Source organism: Biomphalaria glabrata, chromosome 15 (assembly GCF_947242115.1).
Source record: "Biomphalaria glabrata chromosome 15, xgBioGlab47.1, whole genome shotgun sequence".
NCBI classification, from domain to species: Eukaryota; Metazoa; Mollusca; class Gastropoda; family Planorbidae; genus Biomphalaria; species Biomphalaria glabrata.
Window position 1 is genome coordinate 8,596,774 of NC_074725.1, and position 27,375 is coordinate 8,624,148.

Consider the following 27,375-nt stretch of genomic DNA (forward strand, 5'->3'; position numbering starts at 1 on the left):
GTTATTTCCAACAATCAATCTTTCGAGTCTTCTGGTTAAAACACACAAAAAATCACTCAGAAGTATCTGACATTTTTTGTAAAAACCTCTTTTATGACAGAAGTTAGAATATTCAGGGCTGTTCTAAAGAAACATGTTACTTAGAGCTCATCACGATGGGATCACGGACCTATATATAGGTCTGTGGTTTTGTTTACCTCAATTTCATGCTTGTATCTTTCTCAATACGCTATGATCCTATCACTTGTCTGGACCAGTTAGTAAAGGGGTGGGGAAAGAAAGAAGGAGGTATCTGGCTGAATGTTACTACGATTGCTTTTTAAATGCATTTATAAAAAAAAAGTTAAATGAGTTGTATTCGAAATCGAGGGCTAAAGACTCCCCAAGCCAATCACTAACCACTGTGCCAGGGAAGTACTTATGAAAATAGGTTTTATAGTTATCTTTTGTTAGTTTCACACTTTCCCCTCTACAAAATATAAAGGGGACTAATTCAACTTATACCACTAAATCAGTCAAGCACAATTTATTTCCCTTGTTCGAGATACCAAACTAAATAATTAATTACCACAATAGTTAATCAACTAATTTGTTTTCATCGAATCTTATTTTGTCAGGTAAAAGAAATAATTGTGCAAAATTTCAAATTGATTCGAGATTAGTTGTGGGATAAATAATGTGTACAAACTTTTACCAGAAAGACATGAATCTATAAAAAAAAAAATTCTCAATAAATCAATAAATTATTAGTAATTAATTATTTTGTTTGAGATCGAATAAGGGAAATAGGAAACACCATAATTTTGACAACCAAACCCTCCCTCTTCCTATACTTAAAAACACAACTTTTAACAAATAGAAAACTTCACGCGCACACGACAAGTTACTCACCGCGTCATCCCCAAAGTACTGAGTACAAGACACATAGACACTTTAGGTAATTGATTGGTACTCGACTTCTTTGACAATCTAGACGTTACACTCTAATAAGACGATTGATTGGTCTGACTTACTCAAACGAATGATAGGAATAGTTTAATTGCTTTCTTTTTCCCTTTCTAGTTTTTAAGTTTTGAATACAGAGCAGACGGAACGGAAGTAGTACGTCTACAAATCTTCATAGTATATATTCTAAGAATGTTTTAAATTCTTCGGATGTTCTTTCAGACTTGAAAAAAAAAATTACCTCCTAGTCCAAACCTCCCGCAAGACGACGGGGGATGGCAGCGGGCATCTGCTGTCTTTCCACTAAGGAAGTCTCTACACAATAGTTTTGTACCTGCAGAAACAAATAGAAGCCAGGACCATCGAGACCGAATGACAGTCCAGTGCGCATATCGCACACCCAGGCAGCCATATTTTAAAATACTACTTATTCCTATAGTTATTGTATTTAAGTCTTAATTTTTCGTATTGTAAAAAAATAAAAAGATGCACTAATTTTTTCAAGATGTTTTTTTCCGCGCCGTTCTGCGGATTGGGCTGTCTCCATGGAGATGTCACTGGGGACGTCTGCAACCTCTTCCCACCTGGTGATCACTGCTCTAAGATCTTTCATGAAAGAGTGGTGCCAAGATGTACGAGCGTCCAAGTTTTCCTTTTTTTTTTTTTTTAGTATTGATGAAGTTATATTTAGTATTCATGTCTTAGCTACGTACACTGAACGGCACTATGACGTCAAAGAGAACTGAATAGGCCTTCTACGTGGTCACGACTTTGTGAACTATTTGCTATGTCTCAGACACGTGACCTATTATTTTATCTGGAGAGTTTATTTTAACTTGAAATTGACTGCTTCTGGAACTTTTTGTTAAGGGAAAAAAATCAGCCTAGGGACATCAAAATAAAAATAAAGAAAATAACATCCAGCTGTCGTAATATTATGATTTATTTATTACTGTAAAAAACAAGAAAACAAAACAAACAATCCATTAAATGTGGTTCTTTATGATCATTAATTGTTTCGGAGTTTGATCAAAATCTCAACTTGTGGCCACGTATGGGCAACGTTTTCTAGACAATGTTCAACTATTTTACAAACTGCTTATACACACAATCACACATACACATATTTCTGTAACCAGGTAACAGTCATACATGACTAAGCACACATTCAGGTGAACAAACATTTGACATCTATATATTATATACACATGTAGCATATATTTTTTTAAAGACACATCTACACAAAATGAAAAGCATCAAACAATGGAAGCCATTTTGGCTTATTAAAGTGATTCTTGTTTGTTTGTTTTTTTAATCCAATTAAAAAAAAATCTTAAATAAAATCTGGTCATTTTTTTAAAAGAAGAGAGGGGGACAAAGGTAACTTTACTAGTGAATTTATCTTTCATCTTCTTTTAGTGGAATGCAATAATATATCAGGAGACTATAGTATTATCGCAGACGGCATCGTAATACGCAAGTCCAGATAACTCTTTCTTGTAAACAATTCAACAAACACATTGCCAGCTTGTCACTCGTTAAAATCTGGCATTAATTTTGTAAAAAATGAAAGCAAATATAAGGTCACCCCAATCTCGACAATACCAAATTTATAAATATCAGTTTTAACCAGGTTCCACTTTGTAAGACCTAGATTTTTTTTTTTAAAGTGTAACGTCTTATCGATTTTTTGTGATTTGAGTTTGGTTCAGGTTTTAAGAGTTTAGGTTGTGGTCATGGGTCACATAGTATAATTTGGTTGAGCTTTACAGTGAAAACAAATGTCAAATATGATTGGTTGATGCCCAGACGACAGATGAAAGACGAAATTGCTAGCAGTAATTGAAAAGAATGATATTTAAAAAAATAAAAAACTAATTGGATTAAATTATCATAAACTAAATTGTCAGGCGCATTGAAAACTAGAGGGGAGTTTGGATGTAAGGAGCGAGGCAGTGAGAGAGAAAATGACAGGAGAGAGACAAAGTGAGTAAGTGTTTGTGTGTGTGAGAGAGAGAGAGAGAGAGAGAGAGCGAGAGAGAGAATACAACAGGAGGAAAAAAAAAAAAGAAAGAAAGGGACAAGACTCGACAGTTACTTCATTAGATTTTGTAAGTTTATTTTTATTTTGGAACATCTTTAATTACACTGGCGCAAAAAGTAAAGTATTCTCTCCCTTGCTATCTATGTGACAGATGGTGTAAAGGTCATCTTTTTGTTTGGCCGACGGTTAATAAAGGTGTCATGTGGCCAGCACAATAATCCTCGCCATTACTTTCAGCAACGAATGTCGTGCACCAATTGGAGTTAGGTAGACTCAAGAGCGTTTTAAGAATCATATCCTGCAGCGGTTCGGAAATTATAAACTCTGCCTTTATCTATGGATGCGTGCATTCCACTACACTAATGTTCGTTTAGGTTTACTCACATATACATCTTTTACTAGATTAATATGCAGTTGAATAAAAAAAGAAGCTACTATTATTACTTGAGTATAGTAGTTCTTCCATGCTCCTGTAACATGCTCAGTGCTTTCTGGTCCACGCTCTTTATTTGGGGGGGGGGGGGGACTTGAAAGGAAGGGGGAGGGGCGGATTAAAGGACTCGTGTTAAATGTTCGAATTAAAAATTCCTTGACTAAATTATGATAGCAACTCGGACTCCATCAGTAAGGCAGCCATATGTAGCCTAGCCATACATCATTAGATCCTATTATACAAGATCTGACTACAAGGCCTTATTTCAAGTTGTTTTGCACTTTAACGTTACATAGAGATTCCACATCTTTGAACAAAACACATTTCTCTCAGGGGCGTAGCTAGGAATTTTACATCATTTGGGGGCCCGAGGGCTTGACCTCTTTGGGTCCCCTGCATTTTGCGTAATATTTAATGTAAAAAAAAACAACACTCATTTTGGGGGATTTTCAAAAACCTCCCCCCCCCAAACCTCTTCCCCCACCCTAGCTACGCAACTGAATAGGTGTTCCACGAACTACTGGAATAATTAACATCTAGGCCACCAGGTGAATTAACCTCTATAAAAAATAAGCTAAGTGTTCCACTATATACTGAGAATGTGCGAAGCGTTCTGTTGTGTAATGCTTTTGGGAAACACTACACCAGATTATATATATATATATATATATATATATATATATATATATATATATATATATATATATATATATATATATATATATATATATATATATATATATATATATATATATATATATATATATATATATATATATATATATTCCTCATTATAATTGAGTGGTACGTTGGTATTATCGATTATCACTGGACACTTCATTTTGTATCATTTCTGTGGATGATGAGCTGAATGTGTCTGGGGCATAGGATGAGAATGTCTTGTCGTATAGTATGTCTTCCAACATAAATAGCCTGAGTCACGCTGAGAGTATCAGTTTACACACAAATGTTGATGTCAATGCGTTTGTTGGTTTTAGCCAACATTTCTGGTCCTGATATGTTTTTTAAATAAACGTAATAGCACGGCATTAATCACGATGTTTTAATAACTAGCGTGGTCGAGAGGCCAAGTACGCTTGAACTTGGCTTGGCTACCTAGAAGGGGGCTCGAGGTTCACGGCTATGACACCCGACTTGGGCAGAGTTGTGTTTACTGAGCGCCTAAAGGCAGCACGGAAAACCAACTCCAGCAGTCCTAGATACACCCTCCCCCCACTGGTCCACAAATGAGATTGGACCAAAAGCCATGCTATAAGCATGAAAGTAGCGCTATATAAAAGCTATAATAATAATAATAATAACTAGTCAGGTCTGAAAATAGACAATAAAGTTACATTGATCTAATGCTTCGCATTAAAACAATATATCCACTTGGGGACCTTTCCATGCTATCAACTTAATGTGTTGAAAAATCGATGCACTGACATATGTGCTGATGAAATCAATGCACTGACACTCATAATGCTGGCCTGTCACTTTTTTTGATGTTTGGCTTTAAACCCTTCTGTTCTTGATTCAGAATCATGTTTATCAGTTTGTATGACTGCAGTCGAGTTCTTATGGTCTGTAGAGCAAAAACAGAAAGAGACAATTAATAAATAGTAACAATTAAATAACATTTTCGTTTATAAATCATATTTAAAGGCCGTATTAGATTTAGACAATAATAAAGATAATAAAGTTAGGGAATAAGAAATTGTTCGAATTTATCCTACCATATGGAATAAGAAATGTGCTTTTATCTAAGTTTTCATCATGCTCTGGCTATAATTAAAAAAAAACAGAAATGGAAAAGTGGTTTGAGTGCTGGGACAAGTCCTAAAAAGCCTGTGGAGTCTGGGAGCGCATAATGCGCCCTGACTGCACTTCCCCGTGGTGGAGGCTGTCCAGGCCTGAGCAAGCTATTATAGCACAGTGCAGGACAGGCCATTGTCCTGTTGGCTCATATTTCTCACGGCTATGGCCAAATTTCGATTCACGGTGCCCCCGCTGTTGGGAAGAAGAGGAAACCGTGCCTCATATTCTGTTTGACTACCCCAGACTTGAAGATCTGTTTCGACAGAAACCAAAAATTCTCGACTTGTATGGCGACGTGTATGCACTAGGCAAAACAGCAGGGTTTCTGTCCAGGGCTTTTGCAAGAGGATTTAAGCCTCTCAAGACCTCACTCAAATTGAGTTTGATGATGATGATGAAGAGGAAAATAATCGCTCTTTTCAAGGTTGTGTTCTAGAATATTCATTTACGTCTGAGCTCTTTGAGATCAGGGAAAGAAGGGCCGCATCATCAGCGAATTTTGTGAAGGAGCAAAAAGGACCATCGATTGAAAATCATTGGTGTACAAAATGAACCACAATGGAGATGTCACAGCCCCCATGGGGCGCCTCTGTGTTAACCATGCGTGCATTTTATATTACATTGTTTACCTTAACCCTCTGAGGTCTCTGGGTCAAAAATTCATTAGCCCATAGTATTATATATAGACTAATCTTAGACGCTTTCATTTTTTCAATAAGTAATGATGTGAAAATGTTTATTCATTAAAAAATATTTTCCATAATTCGATTACCAAAATGAAATTTGTGTTTGTCTTTGAGACCTTTTGGCGCCCAGGACATGAAGCACCCAATGGCTCCTTCTAATTCGCCTTTGTTAATGAGTTAAATATTACTTCTTTGTAATTGTCCTAAGAGCTGAGTTTAAAACTCTTAGAAATCCAGGCCTATGGAAGCTTACCTCAATCAGCCTGACTGAACAAACTTCTGTCTGGGATAGATCCAATGTAAATTAATAGCTCGATCTTTCCAGAGGATATTATCAGATGACCATGAAAGAAGAGACCAGTGACTTGGCAGAATTTAAGTCATTGGTTAATATGCATGACTAAATGCATGACGCGTAGGACGTAATCATCTTCTTTTTTGAAGTAACGTCTGTATTATATAAGATAAGATAAGACCAAATCTGACCAAGCTCAATCTTTCCGTAAGATACTACCAGAAGACTATGAAGAAGAGATCAAATCTTACCCAGGATCCAGGGGTAACACCGTTTCCCATCTGCTTTACATGACAGACGTTTTTACCGAGACGTCAAGTTGACCACGGGATCGTCGGTTATGATGCACCAATAACTACTTTAGAATCAGGGAATCCTAGCAATAGCGGGGCCCTATGCGAAACGGATTGCGCGGGGCATAGTCTGGGTAGGGATCAGCATAATGTCAACATTAAGATTTTTTATTAGAAAATACATTCGTTTTTATAATAAATTTTTTATTAAATGAAAGCTGACAAAGTCGTTTTTTTTTATCGCGCGTAGGATTCGCACCCCAAAATGGAATTTTTATGAGTTTTCAGGAGATTTTTAATTTCAGGAGATTTTCAGAGCTTTTTGGTATATTGTGCAATTGCAAGAGATTTCACTAGCCCCCCTGGATAATCAGGAAACCGCGCAAAACCTGTTATTATACATCAGTTATAATGTTTTAATTTATTTAATAATTTACTCCTAGAATTAGCGCGGGGCCTATGAAATTGCCCTGACTAGAATCTCTCTAGAAGATTACCAGATGATCAGAAAACAATAAGTGATGAGTACCTGCATTGTTCTGCTGTCCATTGGTTTTGTCAGGTCCGTCTGCATCGTCGTCCATCTGAGCCACCAGGTCAGTTGTTGTTGTTTCTTGTTCATTTTTGACCTATGAGATCCAGACAGAATAACTCTTACAAATATATAACTTTGAACGATTCTAATTGTGTGACACAATAACCTTGTCACTGTCATATAATGTACGCGCCAATGTCTCATGGTTTAAATAAAATAAGATGTTTATAACAAATCAAGAGAAAATACGATAACTTGCTCATAATTGACACTGGAGTTGCCATGGTGCTAACAAGAAAATGCAAATAATCGTAGTTGTATCAATCAGTTTGGATCAGTCATGTAATTAAATTTGTAATACATCTACACTAAATCTGTGCGATTAGACATATTTTTACCGATTGGTTTTTTTTAGCGCAATTTAATGCTTTTAGCTTTCTCAATACGCTATGATCCTATCACTTGTCTCAATACGCTATGATCCTATCACTTGTCTGAATACGCTATTATCATATAACATGTCTCACTACGCTATGATCCTATCACCTTTCTCAATACGCTATGATCCTATCACTTGTCTCACTACGCTATGATCCTATCACTTGTCTCACTACGCTATGATCCTATCACTTGTCTCAATACGCTATGATCCTATCACATGTCTCAATACGCTATGATCCTATCACTTGTCTGGACTAGTTAGAAAGTGGTAGGGGGAGAAAGATGGGTGTATCTTGGGTAATCGCATTTTTAATGCATTTATAAAACAAAAAAAAAGTTTGAAAGACCTGAATTCGAACCAGAAGGCTAAAGCTTCCTCTGCCTCCTCAAGCCAATATAGGCCTATTAATTACTCTGCCAGCGAATCGCTATTGAAAATAAGTTTTATAGTTATCTAGTATTAGCTTCAAACCATAAAGCGGCGACCAACAAACTATGAAGGGGCTAATTCAGCTTATACACTACATCAGTCAAGTACAATTTCTATCCCTTGTTCGAAATAACAAAACAAAGCAAAATAATTATTAATAGTTAAATAAGTAATTGGTAATTTTTTAAAAATGGATTCTTATTTTGTCAGGTACGAAGTTTCAGCTTGAACCGAAATTGTGTGTGGGAGAAATAACGTGTACAAACTTTTTCCCAGACAGACAGAGTGAGTTGATATAAGCTTTGTCAAAACGGTAGAAAATCCCTCTTATTTTCAGCCATTCTCGCTTCTAAAAAGTCACGTGATAATGGTCGCTTGAGAATAAGGATTGGTTGCCACAGTGGAAGGGCAGCGAAGCGCTGCCCAATATGCCGTCGACTCTGTTGGAGATACCAACATACGTAGAGGCTGTTCAGCCATTGCTGCTCGGATCAATGTAAGAACCAAGTGATGACTTGATGTAGGAAAAACAAAAATGAAGAAAATTAAGTCAAAGGTGAAAAAGAGACAGAAAGAGAGAGAGAGAGAAGAGATAAAGAGAGAGAGAGAGAGAGAGAGAGAGAGAAACAGAAAGAGAAAAATAAGATATATAGAGAGAAAGAAAGAAAGAGATTTAGAGAGAGAGAGAGAGATGAGAGAGAAAGAGAAAAAGGGAGAATGAGAATGATAAAGAGCGTGAGAAAGCGAAACAGAGAAAAACATTAAGGGAGAAAGAGAGAGAGAGAAAGAGAAAAGAATGCCTGAAGAAAATAAACAACTTGAGAAAAAAAAATGGGAGGCAAAAAAAAAGAGAACGCGTGAGTAAAAAAAATAAGTGTGTATGTGTGTGTGTTTGAATGAAGAAGAAGAAGAGAGAGAGAGAGGGGGAGAGACTGTAAAAAAAAAGTTGTATTGATTTCGTTCTCAAGCTATTAGAATGCCATTAAGTTCCTAGTATACTTTGAACACAACGAAACGGGATTTCTCTTTTTTGTGAAAGATCCATAAACATCTGGACATGTTCCCATCTAAACCTCTGTAAGGATTACCATTGACTCCATTCACAACTAAATTAGACGGAAGTATTTATTTAAAATGTAAATTTCTTTACAATTTTTAAAACTTCCTTGTTTTTTTTTGTTTTTTTTTTTAATCCAGTGTTTAAAATAGCATATACATATCTACTACCAGAACATACTCTGGTGTAGGGGAGGTAATAATGAAATAGTGGTCAGACACAAAAATCCTCATCCCTTAGATACACAGAACATTGTATTTTTTGCTAACACCCTTCTAACTAAGGTTAGCAGACACCTGAACGACCAATCGAGGACAGAAAGGAGGGCAGCATCTATAAAGGACGACGGCATGTGTTAGTAACAACAATTTTAATTGATGTTCAAGATATAGATTATCTATACCACAAACCTATATATATATATATATATATATAGACTGTACATGGAGATATATAAACATTATAAGAAATGTCCTGAAAAACTTTTTAAAAAGTTGAAACAAGGCGGTGTTTTGTAAAGTAATTGTAAGAAGTAAAGTATTTTTTTCAATCCTAACCTATGTAACATATAATTTAATTTTTAGAGTTTAGATCTAGATCTAGTAGTTAAACATCGAAAATAAGAGCACTCTCGTCTCATAATTATTATTTTGCAATTTTTAGATACATAAAAACCAAATCAATCTATTGAAATAAGATGACTAAAATCAATAGACGTGAATTATTTCGATTTAGGATCTCTACATATCGTCTTAATGGAAACTAACAGGAAATGGCGTTATTTCATGAATTTGCGTAAATATATAGTTCTGTGATTCATACATAACAATCTCTATATATATAGGTCTGTGAGTTGATCAATCACGGATAAGAATTTGTTTCAGTTTTCCATTCAAGATATACTATATATAGGTCTGTGATCTATATCTTCAGACATATTATAAATTTGATTTTAAATTATAATTTGAAAAAAAGTGTAACAGTTACAACCTTGTAATGCTTGTTATTGTTCTTTAGGCGACGACTTTTGCTGTTTCCACATCCCATCATGCCCCGGTGTTTCCTTCTTTCAGCTCATCTGGTCAGGTGTAGCGTTGAAACAGTTGGGGAAATGATACGACTGATCACTTCGAGGATGAATCAAAGCGAATCAATTTGACTGAAAAAAAAATATTTCAAGTAATTTCAATTACTACTATTAACCAACTATTATCTTGGGAGGTGCGGTGGCTGAGTGGTAAGGCGCTTGGCTTTTGAATCGAGGGTCACGGGTTAAAATCTCGGGATCTTTAGGGCGCCCCTGAGTCCACCCAGCTCTAAGGGGTACCTGACATAGTTGGGGAAGAGTAAAGGCGGTTGGTCGCTGTGCTGACCACACGACACCATCACTAACCGTGGCCTCAGAAACAGGTGACCTTTACATCATCTGCCCTACAGATCGCAAGGTCTGAAAGGGGGGAGCGTGACTTTTGCACTCTTTTCAGGAGTGAAGGAACAAAACGTAAAGAAATGGGTGGAAGACGGGATTTCCAAACTGCTCAAGCCATTTCCCAAGAGATTTGTCAGTTTATGTAAATGTTTTTTTAAAACAAATATTAAAAGCTGATAAGCTACAAAGTAAAGAAAAAAATAATTTTTATTAACAATTAGCTAATCACCTAAAAATTACATGATACTTTATAAAGCAGAGAACGTGAGAACCAACGTTACCGCCATGAAAACAAATCCAGGTATTCAACAACACATGCATGAGGAAGATTCTTCTAATCCGCTGGCGAGACTAGATCTCGAATGAGGAACTGTGGCAAAGAACAAAGGCAGCAGCCCATTGAAGTAGATATCCTTCAGAGACGTTTGAGATTTCGAATGAGGTACTATGGCAAAGAACAAAAGCAGCAGCACATTGAAGAAGATATCCTTCAAAGACGCTGAAGATCTCGAATGTGGAACTGTGGCAAAGAACAAAAGCAGCAGCCCATTAAAGTAGATATCCTTGAAAGACGCCGAAGATCTCGAATGTGGAACTATGGCAAAGAACAAAAGCAGCAGCCCATTGAAGTAGATATCCTTCAAAGACGCTGAAGATCTCGAATGTGGAACTGTGGCAAAGAACAAAAGTAGCAGCCCATTAAAGTAGATATCCTTCAAAGACGCCGAAGATCTCGAATGAGGAACTATGGAAAAGAACAAAGGCAGCAGTCCATTGAAGTAGATATTCTTCAGAGAAGTTGGAGAATAATAGGCCACACCCTTCGCAAAATCGCATCCAACACAAGACAAGCCTCCACCTGTACGGCCCAGGAATGTCGCCGCGATTTAGAAGCAGGTTCCAATCAGAGCGACAAGACGAAGAGACTCACACAGAACCAAGATGCTTGGAGGAAGCTGGTTGGTGGCCTATGCCCAAGACGGCTCTGCAGGCAGAGATGAGAAGAAGGCAGTTATAATAAGTGGAACTCCATTTGATCATCAAATCGGTTGTTTTAGTCATTAAAAGGCCACTGACGGCAAGGACACATTGATAGAAGACAATCACAAAGCTTTCACTGACAGCAAGGATACATTGATAGAAGACAAACACAAAGCTTTCACTGACAGCAAGGAGACATTGATAGAAGACAAACACAAAGCTTTCACTGACAGCAAGGACACATTGATAGAAGACAAACACAAAGCTTTCACTGACAGCAAGGATACATTGATAGAAGACAAACACAAAGCTTTCACTGACAGCAAGGAGACATTGATAGAAGACAAACACAAAGCTTTCACTGACAGCAAGGACACATTGATAGAAGACAAACACAAAGCTTTCACTGACAGCAAGGACACATTGATAGAAGACAAACACAAAGCTTTCACTGACAGCAAGGACACATTGATAGAAGACAAACACAAAGCTTTCACTGACAGCAAGGACACATTGATAGAAGACAAACACAAAGCTTTCACTGACAGCAAGGACACATTGATAGAAGACAAACACAAGGCTTTCACTGACAGCAAGGACACATTGATAGAAGACAAACACAAGGCTTTCACTGACAGCAAGGACACATTGATAGAAGACAAACACAAAATTTTCACTGACAGCAAGGACACATTGATAGAAGACAAACACAAAGCTTTCACTGACAGCAAGGACACATTGATAGAAGACAAACACAAAGCTTTCACTGACAGCAAGGACACATTGATAGAAGACAAACACAAAGCTTTCACTGACAGCAAGGACACATTGATAGAAGACAAACACAAAGCTTTCACTGACAGCAAGGACACATTGATAGAAGACAAACACAAAGCTTTCACTGACAGCAAGGACACATTGATAGAAGACAAACACAAGGCTTTCACTGACAGCAAGGACACATTGATAGAAGACAAACACAAGGCTTTCACTGACAGCAAGGACACATTGATAGAAGACAAACACAAGGCTTTCACTGACAGCAAGGACACATTGATAGAAGACAAACACAAAATTTTCACTGACAGCAAGGACACATTGATAGAAGACAAACACAAAGCTTTCACTGACAGCAAGGACACATTGATAGAAGACAAACACAAAGCTTTCACTGACAGCAAGGACACATTGATAGAAGACAAACACAAAGCTTTCACTGACAGCAAGGACACATTGATAGAAGACAAACACAAGGCTTTCACTGACAGCAAGGACACATTGATAGAAGACAAACACAAAGCTTTCACTGACAGCAAGGACACATTGATAGAAGACAAACACAAAGCTTTCACTGACAGCAAGGACACATTGATAGAAGACAAACACAAGGCTTTCACTGACAGCAAGGACACATTGATAGAAGACAAACACAAAATTTTCACTGACAGCAAGGACACATTGATAGAAGACAAACACAAAGCTTTCACTGACAGCAAGGACACATTGATAGAAGACAAACACAAAGCTTTCACTGACAGCAAGGACACATTGATAGAAGACAAACACAAAGCTTTCACTGACAGCAAAGACACATTGATAGAAGACAAACACAAAGCTTTCACTGACAGCAAGGACACATTGATAGAAGACAAACACAAAGCTTTCACTGACAGCAAGGACACATTGATAGAAGACAAACACAAGGCTTTCACTGACAGCAAGGACACATTGATAGAAGACAAACACAAAGCTTTCACTGACAGCAAGGACACATTGATAGAAGACAAACACAAGGCTTTCACTGACAGCAAGGACACATTGATAGAAGACAAACACAAGGCTTTCACTGACAGCAAGGACACATTGATAGAAGACAAACACAAAGCTTTCACTGACAGCAAGGACACATTGATAGAAGACAAACACAAAGCTTTCACTGACAGCAAGGACACATTGATAGAAGACAAACACAAAACTTTCACTGACAGCAAGGACACATTGATAGAAGACAAACTCAAAGCTTTCACGCCAGAAGATAAACCACTTTTTAGTTTAACAATATTTCAATTTAATATTCATCACATGCTGACACACCTTCCTCTCCACCCAAAGGCTAATACAGCTCCAGCTTCGTGATGGAGTATGATCGTAATCGCATCCTTTATTCAGACAAAGACGAGCATAATCTCATTTTCCATGTCCAGGAAGAAGAACATAATCTTTTTTTTTTTTACAAAGCTTATACAAGCTCACTCTGTCTGTCTATCTGGTAAAAAGTTTGAACATGTTTTCTGTCCCATTTATCATTCTTGGATCAAGTTGAAACTTTGCATAATTATTCATTGTACCTGACAAGACATGAATCAATAAAAAAATAATAACCAATTAGTTATATAATTATTGGTTATTTATGATTTTGTTTGATATCGAAATAAGGGGAGTAAATGCTACTATGAGAGATGTGGATACATGGATTTAATTCCCTTATTAAGTTTTGACACTTTTTTTCTCCCACTTCCCATTCACGGATTAAGTTGAAATTTTGTCTAATTTTCATGTTCGATAACAATACAGGAATCAATTCACAAATTTACCATTATGTTAATCACTTAGTACTAATTAATTAATTTTGTTTCATATAGCAGAAAGGGTGCTAAATCCTGTCATCTTAAAATAAATGGCACTAATTAGCGGTTCTTTCCCTAAGGTAAACTTTGTTTTTTAAAAGTAATCTTTTTTTTTTTTTTTATTCTGCTTGTTTTGGGTTCACTAAGATAAACACAAACTAATGTTCTATGTAGACTTGGAAGATGATCCATAGATTATCTGTTTCGTTCTTTCTGCCTGAGATGACTGCGGAGCTCACTTTTCTCAGAAGCTGATTAGACAAGGTTTATAAATATCTGGGATCTTATTCCTTTCCTTGCATTAGCTAAAAGTTTCTTTTTTATCCTTTTTTTTTTGGTCTTGCTTTCAGCCATTTTCTTGGCTTCCTTGTCATAAAATGACAGCTACAGGCTATAGGCAGGTCAGCACTTAAAAACATCATGTTTTAATTATGCTCTTATCAGGACGCAAGTCCTTTGGAATAAAATCCTTTGAAACAAAATCCTTTGAAACAAAATCCTTTCTATGTACGATTCAATGAATCATAGAAATGGAATGCAAACATGAAATAGAATACATTTTTCAATATTATGTGGTTCTTATAGTAAACAATGAAACAGAGTCTATCTATCTATCTATCTATCTATCTATCTATCTATCTATCTATCTATCTATCTATCTATCTATCTATCTATCTATCTATCTATCTATCTATCTATCTATCTATCTATCTATCTATCTATCTATCTATCTATCTATCTATCTATCTATCTATCTATCTATATATATATATATATATATATATATATATACAGGGCTTTTTGTGACGGTACGCACCGGTACGCGTACCGGCACCTTTTTCAATGTGGGGAAAACATTTTTACTTTTCTTGTATTTTAACGTTTATTATTAATATATTAGAAGTTAAAGTTAGGTAATTCATCACTGAGTGCCGGCACCTATTTTTTTTTTTTTACAAAAAAAGCACTGTATATATGTATATATGTCTATGGAAGGCAACTGAACAAGGAGAAGTCTTCATTTACAGGACATCACAAACACATAATAACTAGATGTGCATTAAACACAGCTTCTATATTCGGATCACTTAAAACTTTAAACAATAATTAATTGTGCTTAACAAAGTATTACTCATTAAAACAAAATTAACCAATTAGTTAATTAGTTATTGATACTTAATTATTTTTTTTAAATATCAAATAAAAGAAATATAACTTCTACATCATTAAGAATGTGAAGTTGTTCCCCTTAGATAAGCTTTGCTTTTTTAAAAAAAAGGATTTTTTAATTTGATTCTTACTGGATTCATATACTTTGACGAAAATTGACATACATTTTTTTTTATTAAACAACAGATCAAAAATGTTTTGGTCAAATCAAGAAAACATTTGGCCAAATCAAGAAAACATTTGGCCAAATCAAGATACTATTTTGGCATGTTTCCTCTCAAGGCTGAAGATAATTAGGAAGCCGTAAGAAAGGATATCTCACAAATACTTAATCTTGTTTCAGTTCAGTCTATTTAGTTAATTAGTGGCTCGGGTTATTCCCTAGAACTTCCTTGGGCATCACTAAGCCAGCCGTCGTCAGGAGTTGTCCAGAAGAGTGCCTCTGGTTAGCAGTGGTTAGTATTATTATTTATTATGCTTATTTTTTAGAATTTTATAAAATGTTGAAATTAGCTGGCCAGGTTAGAATATACAGGCACTGAACGACTTTTCTGACAAGCATTTTTTCTATGTTTATTGTTTATCATTGAGAAAGATAAATAAAAATAAAAAGTAGTGTCATCTCAGATAATGCTGACTTTACTAAATAATATAGTTTAATCCTTTAATAAAAAAAAAGCAACTCGTTTTACGGTAATAAAGATTACAGGGGAACTACCGAAGCTGATTAATTTTAATACAAAGTTTTTGTCTCCCTTGACTTTTTTTCTCTTAATACTTCGTCAGAGTACTTAAACTTTTAGAAAACACAAAACCCTCAGCCCCATGAAGGGGGAAGAGATCTAACTGTACAGCTTTTGTCTGTATTTTGTTTTCTAGCAATATGAGTGAACTATTCATCCTGGTAAAAAATACGCAAGTCAAATTCAGTCTAATAAAGAAGGGGGCAGCACTGACCAATACTATTTGTGACGCTATACTGTTTGAGTGGCAGACGACAACGATGTCTTGATGTTAAGAGGAGATAGTGTTGATCAGACAATACGTTTCTGTCATACTTTGTAAAAATCTCGCCTTTTAAATAGTGCCTCTTGTCCCTTTTCTAGCAACGTCCAAACTGTTTTTAGAGTCTATGGAGAAACCATCATCCTTTTCAATAAACTTGCCATTACTTGTCAGCGACTTACAGCCATGACCTTGCGCTGCAAATAATCTAAAAATAAACTTTATACAGTAGCTGCTGTACGTTACGTGACACAATTATTCGAGGGACACTCAAGGTACATATAGCGCACATATGTCTGTAATTAGCGAGATCGTCATAAGAACATCTTCGTGTTAAAGTAAGATGTCTTACCCATGACATCTTTATTTTTGCCACACAAAAGTAGTCATCATAAGGACGTACAACAGTCGGGTGAATTTTGACCAACCTTGCACAAGAAAGTCGAGAAGAATCACGTTATCGGAGACGTTTTGAAATGTTGTCGTCAAAACGTTTTGAGACGATTCTGCTGCTGACGCATCTCACCTAATATAAATGAAAAGACGTGTCTTGCTTAAAATATTTTCATTTTTAACTCTTTCTCTTCTAATTGATAATACCATCGTTGATTTGACCTCATTAAATTATATTAATGTTTACTTTTATAAGCTTTATTTTGTGTTATATAAAAAGAGCATGAATTCCCCTTTAATTCTGTACTAAATAAAACATTTTCTGATAACAAACGATAACGTTATTGAAGCTTAATGATAATAGGGGAGTGAAATAATAATGAGAAAAATGAAGAATTCCGTCGAAACGTGTAAAATAATTACGGAGAGAAAGAGTTAAAACATTGGTAATAATATCCCCCTTAGGACATATTAATCTTCTTTTTTGTAAGAACCTCATTCAATAAACCAGCAAAAAATTAACACAGTTTTCTCACAAATAAATCTTACCACTACTGTTTTTTTTTCTGTATTATATATTCAATTCTCATAATATTCAAGATTTAAAATATATATACAGAATAATACAGTACTTTTGTTTTTACTCTGTGATGGATTGCCTTACATTTAAATACTAACAAATTTATATAAAAAGTTAAAATACAAGAAAAGTAATAATTTTTCCCCACATTGAAAAAAGTGCCGGTTCACCGTACCGGTGCGTACCGTCACAAAAAAAGCAATATATATATATATATATATATATATATATATATATATATATATATATATATATATATATATATATATATATATATATATATATATATATATATATATATATATATATATATAATATGGTTACCAAATATCAGATTTAATTTGCGTTGAAAATGCACTGGAAGAAAAAAGAAAAAAAATTAACATTCCGTGTTGCCGTGGCAACTGAATTTATGGAGCCATAAAGGAGACGTGAATCTTTCATGAGTCAACAGCTCCAGTAAACGTCGACAATGTCACAATATTAAGTCGACCATGATGTCTCGACCATTCTGCCTGTTCACTTTTCATAGAGCAGGACACAGACCTAAGTTAATTTATAAAATAGATCTAGGAAGACAAGACACACGTCTATGAAGAAATAGAACTTTCTAGATTTCATGGTGTCTACTCTGAAAGCAGCTACTTTGACCAAGCTTCTATCAACTCACTGCGTCTGTCGGTCTGTCTGGACAACATTTCTTTTTACACGCTATTTCTTCTACTTTCGACTTTTTGGATCATGTGGAGACTTTGCATAATTATTTATTGTCGGTGACAGCACATGAATCCATTAAAAAACACGATTAGTTAATGAAATAGTCGCTATAAATTTATTTAGTTTCATATGGAAAATGTACAACTGTAAACCGATACCAAGTATGTGACTTGAAATTCTTAACAATAATCATGGTTAGCAGACGACAGTGACATTTGAGATAGCGCTAAGTTTGAGTATTTCATTTTCGTTATACGAAGAAGAACTTCTGAATATTGTGTACTTTTTGTTTCTATGTGTGTGTATATATAGCTTATATAGTACAACAATTTAAAACACACTTTTTATTTACCTTAAAACCTTTTAAGAAATAATTTTTAACAAAACATTCCGTAATAGGCCTATATATTATCTAGATGACTTTAACTTAAGGCGACATAAAGAAATCTAAACAATGCTATATAGGACACTTCTTTCCCTAATGTCAAAGACTTTCGATGACTTTTGTAGTTTGTCAATCAAAACAAAATTCCATCAGTTAAAATCCACTGCTATCTGTTAGTACAGGGCAATTGGAACAGAGGAGGTAGCTTGTAGACCCAAAGACCATTGGCAACAAGTATTTATTGTTGAGGATAAGTGGATAACGCCTAGGTAACATATCAAATGTCTCAAATTAATGAATTAGTTTCAAAACTTGATTATGGTGACCTACCTATGCAGATTATGACAAAACTGGACATCTTGACATAATAAGTTATTTTCTCGCAGTGTGTAAACGAAAGGTAAAACAAAATACATTCTCTAATGTCACTAGAGAAGAAGGAGCACTTGTACGAATTGGTATGTGCCTATATCCTTGTGTATTTCTGAGTATTTCATTAGGTTTTTTTTTTCTATTGGAAGTGTGTTAATATTAGAAGATATTACGTCATTGTTTGTTGTCTATGTTTTATGCGAAAGCAAAGAATCGGACGGAAATAAAAGTTAGAACAAAACAGCAGAATGTGTTATCAGGGCAATGGAAGGTATTTTTGCTAGACATGGCATACCAGAAGAAATAATGAGCGACAATATGCCATTCAATAGCTATCAATATAGAGAGTTTGCTTCTGAATGGGGTTTCAAGATAACAACATCAAGTCCCAGATACCCTCTATCAAATGGACAAAGTGAGGTGTATGTTGGTATCGTAAAGCAGATATTCAACAAAGCATACAAAAGTGGGAAAGATCCATATCTCGCTATGCTCGAGTATAGAAATACTCCGATAAGCGGACTGCTTTATTCGCCATCACAACTGCTGATGAGTAGAAGACTCAGGGACATCATTCCAACTGATCCCAAACTATTGAAACCATCGGTAGCTGAAAATGTGAGACATTACTCAACAAACGACAGAGGAAAAGTAAAGTGAGATACGATGCAAAAGCAAGGTTACCTAAAGACTACTCTGTCGGGGAGAAGGTGAGAGTTCGTCTAGGACAAACATGGCAGAAAGCAGTCGTCATTAAGAAACATCCATCACCCAGATCTTACATCATAAAGACAAATGATGGGAAAACATACAGACGAAATCAACGGTTTTTAAACAAGAGCTACGAAGAAGACATCTCTGGGTACTATGACACCGACGAAGACAATGAACAGCAAACTGTTAGAACAAAAGAAACAGACAATTATGAACCAACATCTAGAGAACTTGCTGTGCCGGTCAAGACAACCAGAAGTGGTCGAGTTGTCAAAATTCCTTGTAAATATAAGTATTAAGAACTTTAAAAGGAAGGATGTGATAATAGCTTCAAAAGGAAGGATGTGTTAATATTAGAAGATATTACGTCATTGTTTGTTGTCTATGTTTTATGCGAAAGCAAAGAATCGGACGGAAATAAAAGTTAGTTATATATGTCTACCTTGATCAAGACAGTCTCGTTATTATCATTATTAAATAGTAACGTCTACAGTAATTTATTATTAATCTGTGACTACAGATCAGGAAGCTATGGTTTAATGTTTTGTGTACTATAGCTACTTGACTTTTTGTCTTTCCTAAAGATGCCGCCTGAAATTTAAGAGAGAAAACAGCAAGTCTGAAGGAAAAAAAAACAACAACAACAAAGCCAGACTCCAGTCTGAAAAAAAAAATAGTCTCAAGGAGAAAACACGAAGTCTAGTGAGAAAACACGAAGTCTAGTGAGAAAACACCAAGTCTAGTGAGAAAATACTAATTCTCAAGTAAATAACTACAGTTTATTTTGTCTTCCGTTGTAGTAGTTGTCAAACAATTGAACTAGCTATTCTCTTCCCATCTTTCATTCTTAGAACTTAAAAAGAATTGAAGATGTAAGGTTTTTATTTTTTTTCCTTTGCTATCTCAGACTTTTCCTTTCGTCAACCGCTGTTGCCTTTACTTTATCTAGACACATAAAGAATCAGCACTACACGGAAAGTATACATTATTCAGTATCCCCAAGCCGTTAGTTTATATTGATTTTTTTTCATTCTTCACCGAGTAAGAGTTGGCAAGTGATTTTTTTTTTAAACGTTTCACGTTTCACTCGGCGTGTTCAGCATTCGAAAAGGTTAAACGGAATTTCATTAGTGAGGATGTTGACTTAATCCACTGTAAATGTTTCGGTTAGTGGATCGATTCGAAAGTTGATCACTGTATTAGACAAAATAGAGATTATTGACTGTCGAGTCTAGAGCGTTGTTTTTGAAAATTAATTTATGTCCGTTTTTTTTTAGCTTTCTTTTTTTTTCCTAAATTGAAACATGACGATGACGTCAAGATCGCCCTATCTCCGACCCCTCGACAATTATACCCACAGTGCATACTGAAGCGCAGAGGATCAGTTCCATTGGACTTGATTTTTTAAAAGACCGGAAAGGGTTGGCCGCCACGTTGGTTTGTTTTACGTTTCAGGTGTTTCCTTAGATATCAAGATTATTACAACCTAGTCCAATTCTTCCGCTGGATAACTGGGGATGGCTTCGAATATTGGACCATAGAGACAAAAGTCCAGAGCGCATACCACACAACCAGGCAGCTACCCAAAATTTCAGAATTAGAATCAAAACTTGGGTGTCAATTATATTGGTATGGCGCCAACCACTCTACAATGTTTTGGGTTGTTAGCCTTGCCCTTAGCTAAAGAGGAACCGTCAAGCCAGTAAATCAAATGTGTGAGTTCATTTTCGTTGCTCACCAGAAAGCTGTGTCGTTGCTAAAACGTAGATTTCAAGATGCCCCTGTCCTGATTCTGACACCAATAGTTCGATCTTTGTGTGGGTGAAACATGTACACATTGTGGTGCCGTGCAAAATAGTGCACAAAAACCATTTATCTTTTAAAAAGTATGATTGCAATGAAATAATAATAAGTTATTTGAAAGGTCAAAGGTCCAAATTGACAAAAAGGACAAAATGTTGAAAGTTTAATTTCACCAGTCACACTGGGTAGAGTCACTTATCGATACAAAGGGAAACAAATCGTCAGAACTATATCATTTAACCCCATTATATAGCTCCTCCTTCGTGGTCAAAGATGATCACATTTCTCATATCCTATGGACTCGAAGATGGCTGTAAAGCCCAATCCTCGCTTTAAAAATCCGGCCGCATACGTGGCATGGGAGGGTTAGGTCTGCTTCTTCTCTCAGCTTTTTGTTGGTTCGGCGCTCTTACGCCCTGGCCACTCTTCTTGCTTCCAATCTTGAGAATCCGAGACTCACAGCGCCACGCCATGAAGAGTGATCGAGAGCTAGTGCTTCCCAGCTGTGAATGTTGATATCGCCCCATTAGAGACAGATACACAAACATACAATAACAATAGCAAACATTTACTGGAGCTCAAGTCTAACACTAGGGCGTGGTGGCTGAATGGGAAAGTGCTTAGAATCTCGGGTTCGAATCTAGGTGAAGGTCGGGATTTTTATTTTGGAATTTTCAGGACGCTCCCAAGCTCATCAAACTCTAATAAGTACTGGACATAAGTTGGCAGAAGGTAAACTGTCGTTGTGCCGGCCACATGACACCCACGTCAACCGTAAGTCAAAGAAACATGACCTTCACATCATCTGCACAACATATCGAAAGGTCTGAAAGAGAAAAGGGGGGGTAGCTTTCCTTTTTTTTTTTACTGTACTAGAACCTTTAAAAAACAATGAAATGGCCGTCTTTATAACATTGTGATCCAGACGACAAGACAAAGATCAGACAAAGACCCCGGTCAGATCTAGACCTCAGCTCTAGCCTTTTAAGCTCTAGGGAAAGATAGCAAAAAAACGCTAACGGATTTTCTCGCGACGCATTAAAGAATTAGCATTGGACAGAGCCCCCAGCACGCACACACCTAAAACAACAACGTTATAACAGAGAGGACGGGGTGAGAGAGGTGGAAGCGTTATTTTGTTCAATTAGAACTCATTTCAATTTCTTCGTGTGCTTTCACCATGACGTATCCTGGGGACATCACTGACCACTCAAAGCTTCGCCACAGTGTTCTGTATTTATTGATATAAGTAGTCGCTGGGCAGTAACTCCAGACAACTATTTTAAATTATTTCAACTAACCTATGTATGCGAACAATTTTCCTTGTATGAGACTTTCCATAACATAATAAACATAACATTTACTACTAAGCTTATATCAGCTCACTATCTGTCTGTTAAAAAGTTATGTAAATGTTATTTTTCCCACACGCAGTCTCGGATAAGTTGAAACTTTGCACAATTATTTACTGGAGTAGACAATGCACGAATCAATTAGAAACAATTAACCGATTTTTCAATCATTTACTAGTTTTTAGTTGTATTGTGATACCAACAAGGAAAATTAATCCTTTTGTATTCACAGATTTGGTTAAATGTGTCGGGTTTGGTCCCCTTAAATAATTGTACACGTTATTTTTCCCACGCCCATTCTCAGATCAAGTTGAAAACTTAAACAATTATGTATTGTATCTAACAAAACATGAATCAATTAAAAAATTAACCAATTAGTCAATTCATTATTGATCATTAATTACTTTATTTGACATTGAATAAGGGAAGTAACTTCCACATTCTGAAGAGATATAGTTGTATGTGCGGACAAGCTTTGTTTAAAAGAAAATAATTTTGTTATATTTTTGCTTGTTCATAAATATGCCCAGATTTCAGTTTCAATGTGGAAATATGTAGAAACACAAAGAGAGACACAATGTGGTACGATGTGAACATTTCATTTCAAAAACTACATTCACATTGTTTTGTCTCTTGTGAAGTCTTAGTCAGCCGTACAAGTCTTTTTATCAACTCATCTGCATCAATCCAACTCAAAGGTTACGTGTGATGTGCTTGTTCAGGCTGTCTTGAGGTTAACTATAGATGACTGTTGAATTTCAACCAATTACTCTGCAAGCGTTTGAGTTTTATTGTTCGGGTGTATTCAATGTAGTTGATCAACAATACAGAATAAACAAGACGATCGATTTAACGAGTAAAGAGACGTGGTCAACACTGATGAACAATTTATCATATATTTATTCTAAGAAAAGGCCACAGTAAAAGTCTCTGTCAAAATAAACACGTCGTTACCCTAGAGGATTCTATCGCTAACTGATTTTCCGGTCCATTACACAAAATATCCCAAACGTCACTAGTCCCTTTCAATATACGTCTTCTATGGTGCGTCGCTAAATAACTAATACTATAAACAAGGTGTCTAACATACGTCAGAATTTATCAGCCAATACCAAGAGAAACACTAACCCTAACCCCATAACATTGAGTCTTAGTACTTCACTATAGAGATCACTATTCCATTATTGACCACCAGATACTTTATTACCGTGATCTAACTACCACTATGACATAATGCTACACAAGTAAAACTAATAGAGGAAGTAGCCCGAGGGGAATACTACAGGCTGTGGGTTTGAAGCTTTAGAGGGTGGGGGGACACCAGATATGTAGAATCTCTCTGCGAATGGATGTGTATGGCGTATGTATGTGTTCATATTGTGTAACTGAGTGTGTGGTATGATGTATGTGGTTATGGTGTGTTTAGTGTTTGTGCACGCAGTGGTGTGTGTGTGTATGGTGTGTGTGTGTTTATGGTGTGTGTGTGTTTTTTTTTTCTACCGCATGTGGATGTGGTTATGTGTTTTGGTGTATAGGAGTGTGGTTATGAGAGTGCGTCAATGAGTTTTTTGTTTGCATGTGGTGCGTATGTGTGGTTATGCTTAGGTTGTTAAATATTTATGTCTGTTTGTGCTACGTGTGTGGTGATGTGTGTGGTGTGTGTGTGTGTCGTTATGTCCTACATATGTTTGTCCTATGTGGTTTGTCTCTAGTGTGTTTTAGATTCCTCTCAATGTTTCCCACTTCTATTCTCATGCTAACCAATACAAGCATGTCTCAAGGCAAATGTTATCAAATGAGTGGTAAATCGCTTGGCGTTTGAACCGGAAGGTCCAGGGTTCGAATCCTGAAGACTGAGATTTTTACTTTCGGGATCTTTAGGGTGCCTCTGAGTCCACCCATTTCTAATGGGTATGTAACAATAATTGGAAAAAAAGTAAAGGCGGTTGGTCGTTAAGCTGACCACACGACACCCTGGTTAACCGTGGGCCACAGAAACAGATGACCTTTACATCATCTGCCCCATAGATCGCAAGGTCTGAAAGGGGAATTTTCCTTTTTTTATGTTATCAAGTCATCTCTAGGAAAATAAATGTAATATTTTATTACGTTAATACTTAGTGACTATGTAAGGCCGCAGCGGTTCTCAACCGTTTTTGCTCGGCGACCTCTTTTTACAATCCCCCACTCTGCCTCGACCCCCCCCACCCACTCACACATACAGCAATTGAAGAATAGACAATAACATATTTTCGATGGTCTTAGGCGACCCCTGGCAAATCGTCAATCGACCCCCAAGGCGGTCGCGACCCACATGTTGAGAACCCCTGAGTGTAAGTTTTTCCTTCGTGTTCGAAGATAAACATAATCTCGTTTCCCATCAACTCGAAGAAGTCAACAAAATGTAAATACGAAACCGCTCGATACGTGAATAATTCTATTAGCCTAGATTTATAAACTAGATTAAAGTAGGTGAAATACAATAATCGTATAACTACAGTTTCACTTATGATGCAAAAGTGAAAGTGACTTGTTAGATCCTATAGTAGGCTTTGCAGAGGTGTAGAATTTTTTTTCTTTTGTTTATTATGTTATGAATTTTAAGAAAAAACAAGGCACATCAAAGACAGTAATTAATAATGTACAATTGTAGAGATTTCGTAAGACATTATAGAGACCTGAAAATTAGCAGTAGTAAAAAAAAAACAAGTGGAAATGTTCCTGAGGTAAAGGCCAGATATCACTTCTGACACCAAAGCTTAAAGCTTATTGACTTTAAAAATAATTCAAAAAAAAAAAAAAAAAAAGATGCGCTGTCTGGTAGTGACGTCAAACGTAGAGAGAACCGTGTTGTTTCACTATAAATGTCATCTTTCAGAGAAGGTGAATGACATTATTAGGGTGGTTTTTTTTTTAGGGGTGGAGGTGAATCGGAATGACGTTATGTAACACTTACACTGTGGGATATTGTGTCTACAAGTCAAGTCTGCTACAAATGTAAAACTAAGTGCTGAAACAATTAATAAATGAATTCTAGAAGTCAATATTTTAATAAGACCTAGTCAAAATAATAGCAACATTGGTGCCAGGTTAATATGGCATACAATGGTTATTTCCCTGATTAAGTGTTTCCCAAACTGTGTTCCTAGTAGTGTTACGTAAGGCCTAAATAGGCGGTACACGGTTACACGAACTACTGAAACAATTAACAAGTAGGCCTACAAGGGAATTCGTGCCTTAGTAAAAGATGAAAAGTAACAAATGGATTTTATTACTTCTTCTCAGTAACGAAACAAAACTTTGAACTGCACTAGATTCTACTTCTAATTTGAAACAATACAAAGATCAAGCTTTAAATGATTTCTGGTCGAGCTTGTCTGAAGAGTTCCACAATAGTTTGAAACACGTTATCGTTATTGGGCATCTGTCTCCTACAAACTATTTGGGGCTCAGTATGGGTTATTTGGGGCTCAGTATGGGTTATTTGGGGCTCAGTATGGGTTATTTGGGGCTCAGTATGGGTTATTTGAGGCTCAGTATGGGTTATTTGGGTCTCAGTATGGGTTATTTGGGGTATCGTGCAAAGTCAAGATATAGAAATAGGCTGGGGAGACACTGAACTATACAATCCTAATCCTGGCCAAGAAATAAAATGATAAGAACAACACTTTGTTTCCTAGAGTATAAATCACCATCTAATGATATATACGAGCAACTAGAAACAAAATATAGTAATATTTTTTTTTCAAACAAAGCCTATCTAAGGGGAAGAACTGTATATTTATACCCATATCTATCAATACTGTAAGATTTATTTCCCTTAATCAATATTCAACTTAATTAATTAATTACTACTAATTAATTAAGTCAATAATTAGTTGAATTTAAATAATTTTTAATTGATTCATATTTGGCTAGGAACAATGAATAAGTGTGCAAAGTTTCAACTTGATCCGAGAATTGAAAGTGTGACCAAGTGACTTGTACAAAGTTGTACTTGACAGATAAAATGAGTTGACCTAAGCTTTGTAAAAAAAAAAAAAAAAAAAAACATTTTTTTGGGGCGTGGAGTTTTATAGAATGACACTTACGTGAACTAATCCAGAAGAAATCTCTCCAGAAAGGCACGTGAACAACTCGCCCTGACGAAATAACTCCTTTATACTCCCCTCGATCTGTCTTCTGGCAGAGTCGAGAGGTGGGACAATGGAGATGGCAAGACATCGTCATCTTTCACGTGTGTCGCTGGAGACGTGCGCTGATCGTGAGTGGAACTAAAGTGTACACGCCGCGAAGTGAGTCGAGTTTTGTGTTGGTCGTGACGCGCACGTGGGACGATCAGAGGTTACCATGATCTTGATAGAGCGAAGCGGGGAAAGATCTAGAAGTCAAGTGTTCAAAACCTGGCGATGAATGAAATATTTTGATACTTTCTGGGTTCGAAAAGACTACCTTTTAGCTGGCACAGCATCAGTTAGTTTACACAGAAACAAATGGGTATCAGTTAGTTTACACAGAAACAAATGGGTATCAGTTAGTTTACACAGAAACAAATGGGTATCAGTTAGTTTACACAGAAACAAATGGGTATCAGTTAGTTTACACAGAAACAAATGGGTATCAGTTAGTTTACACAGAAACAAATGGGTATCAGTTAGTTTACACAGAAACAAATGGTTATCAGTTAGTTTACACAGAAACAAATGGGTATCAGTTAGTTTACACAGAAACAAATGGGTATCAGTTAGTTTACACAGAAACAAATGGGTATCAGTTAGTTTACACAGAAACAAATGGGTATCAGTTAGTTTACACAGAAACAAATGGTTATCAGTTAGTTTACACAGAAACAAATGGGTATCAGTTAGTT

General features: G+C 36.1%; 1 long non-coding RNA gene across 2 annotated transcripts; it reads right to left on the minus strand.

Moving 5' to 3' along the window:
• Positions 1 to 1,881: 1,881 nt before the first annotated feature.
• LOC129923040 (uncharacterized) lies at positions 1,882 to 26,985 on the minus strand. 2 transcript variants are annotated; one of them, XR_008774962.1, is made up of 5 exons: positions 26,597 to 26,985; positions 16,618 to 16,715; positions 9,968 to 10,136; positions 7,044 to 7,143; positions 1,882 to 5,007 (listed from the first exon to the last, which is right to left on the minus strand). It is a non-coding gene; the product is annotated as an uncharacterized LOC129923040 (long non-coding RNA). The 2 variants fall into 2 exon arrangements; XR_008774961.1 differs by lacking the exon at positions 16,618 to 16,715 and having other exon boundaries at positions 26,597 to 26,972.
• Between the last annotated feature and the right edge of the window lie 390 nt (positions 26,986 to 27,375).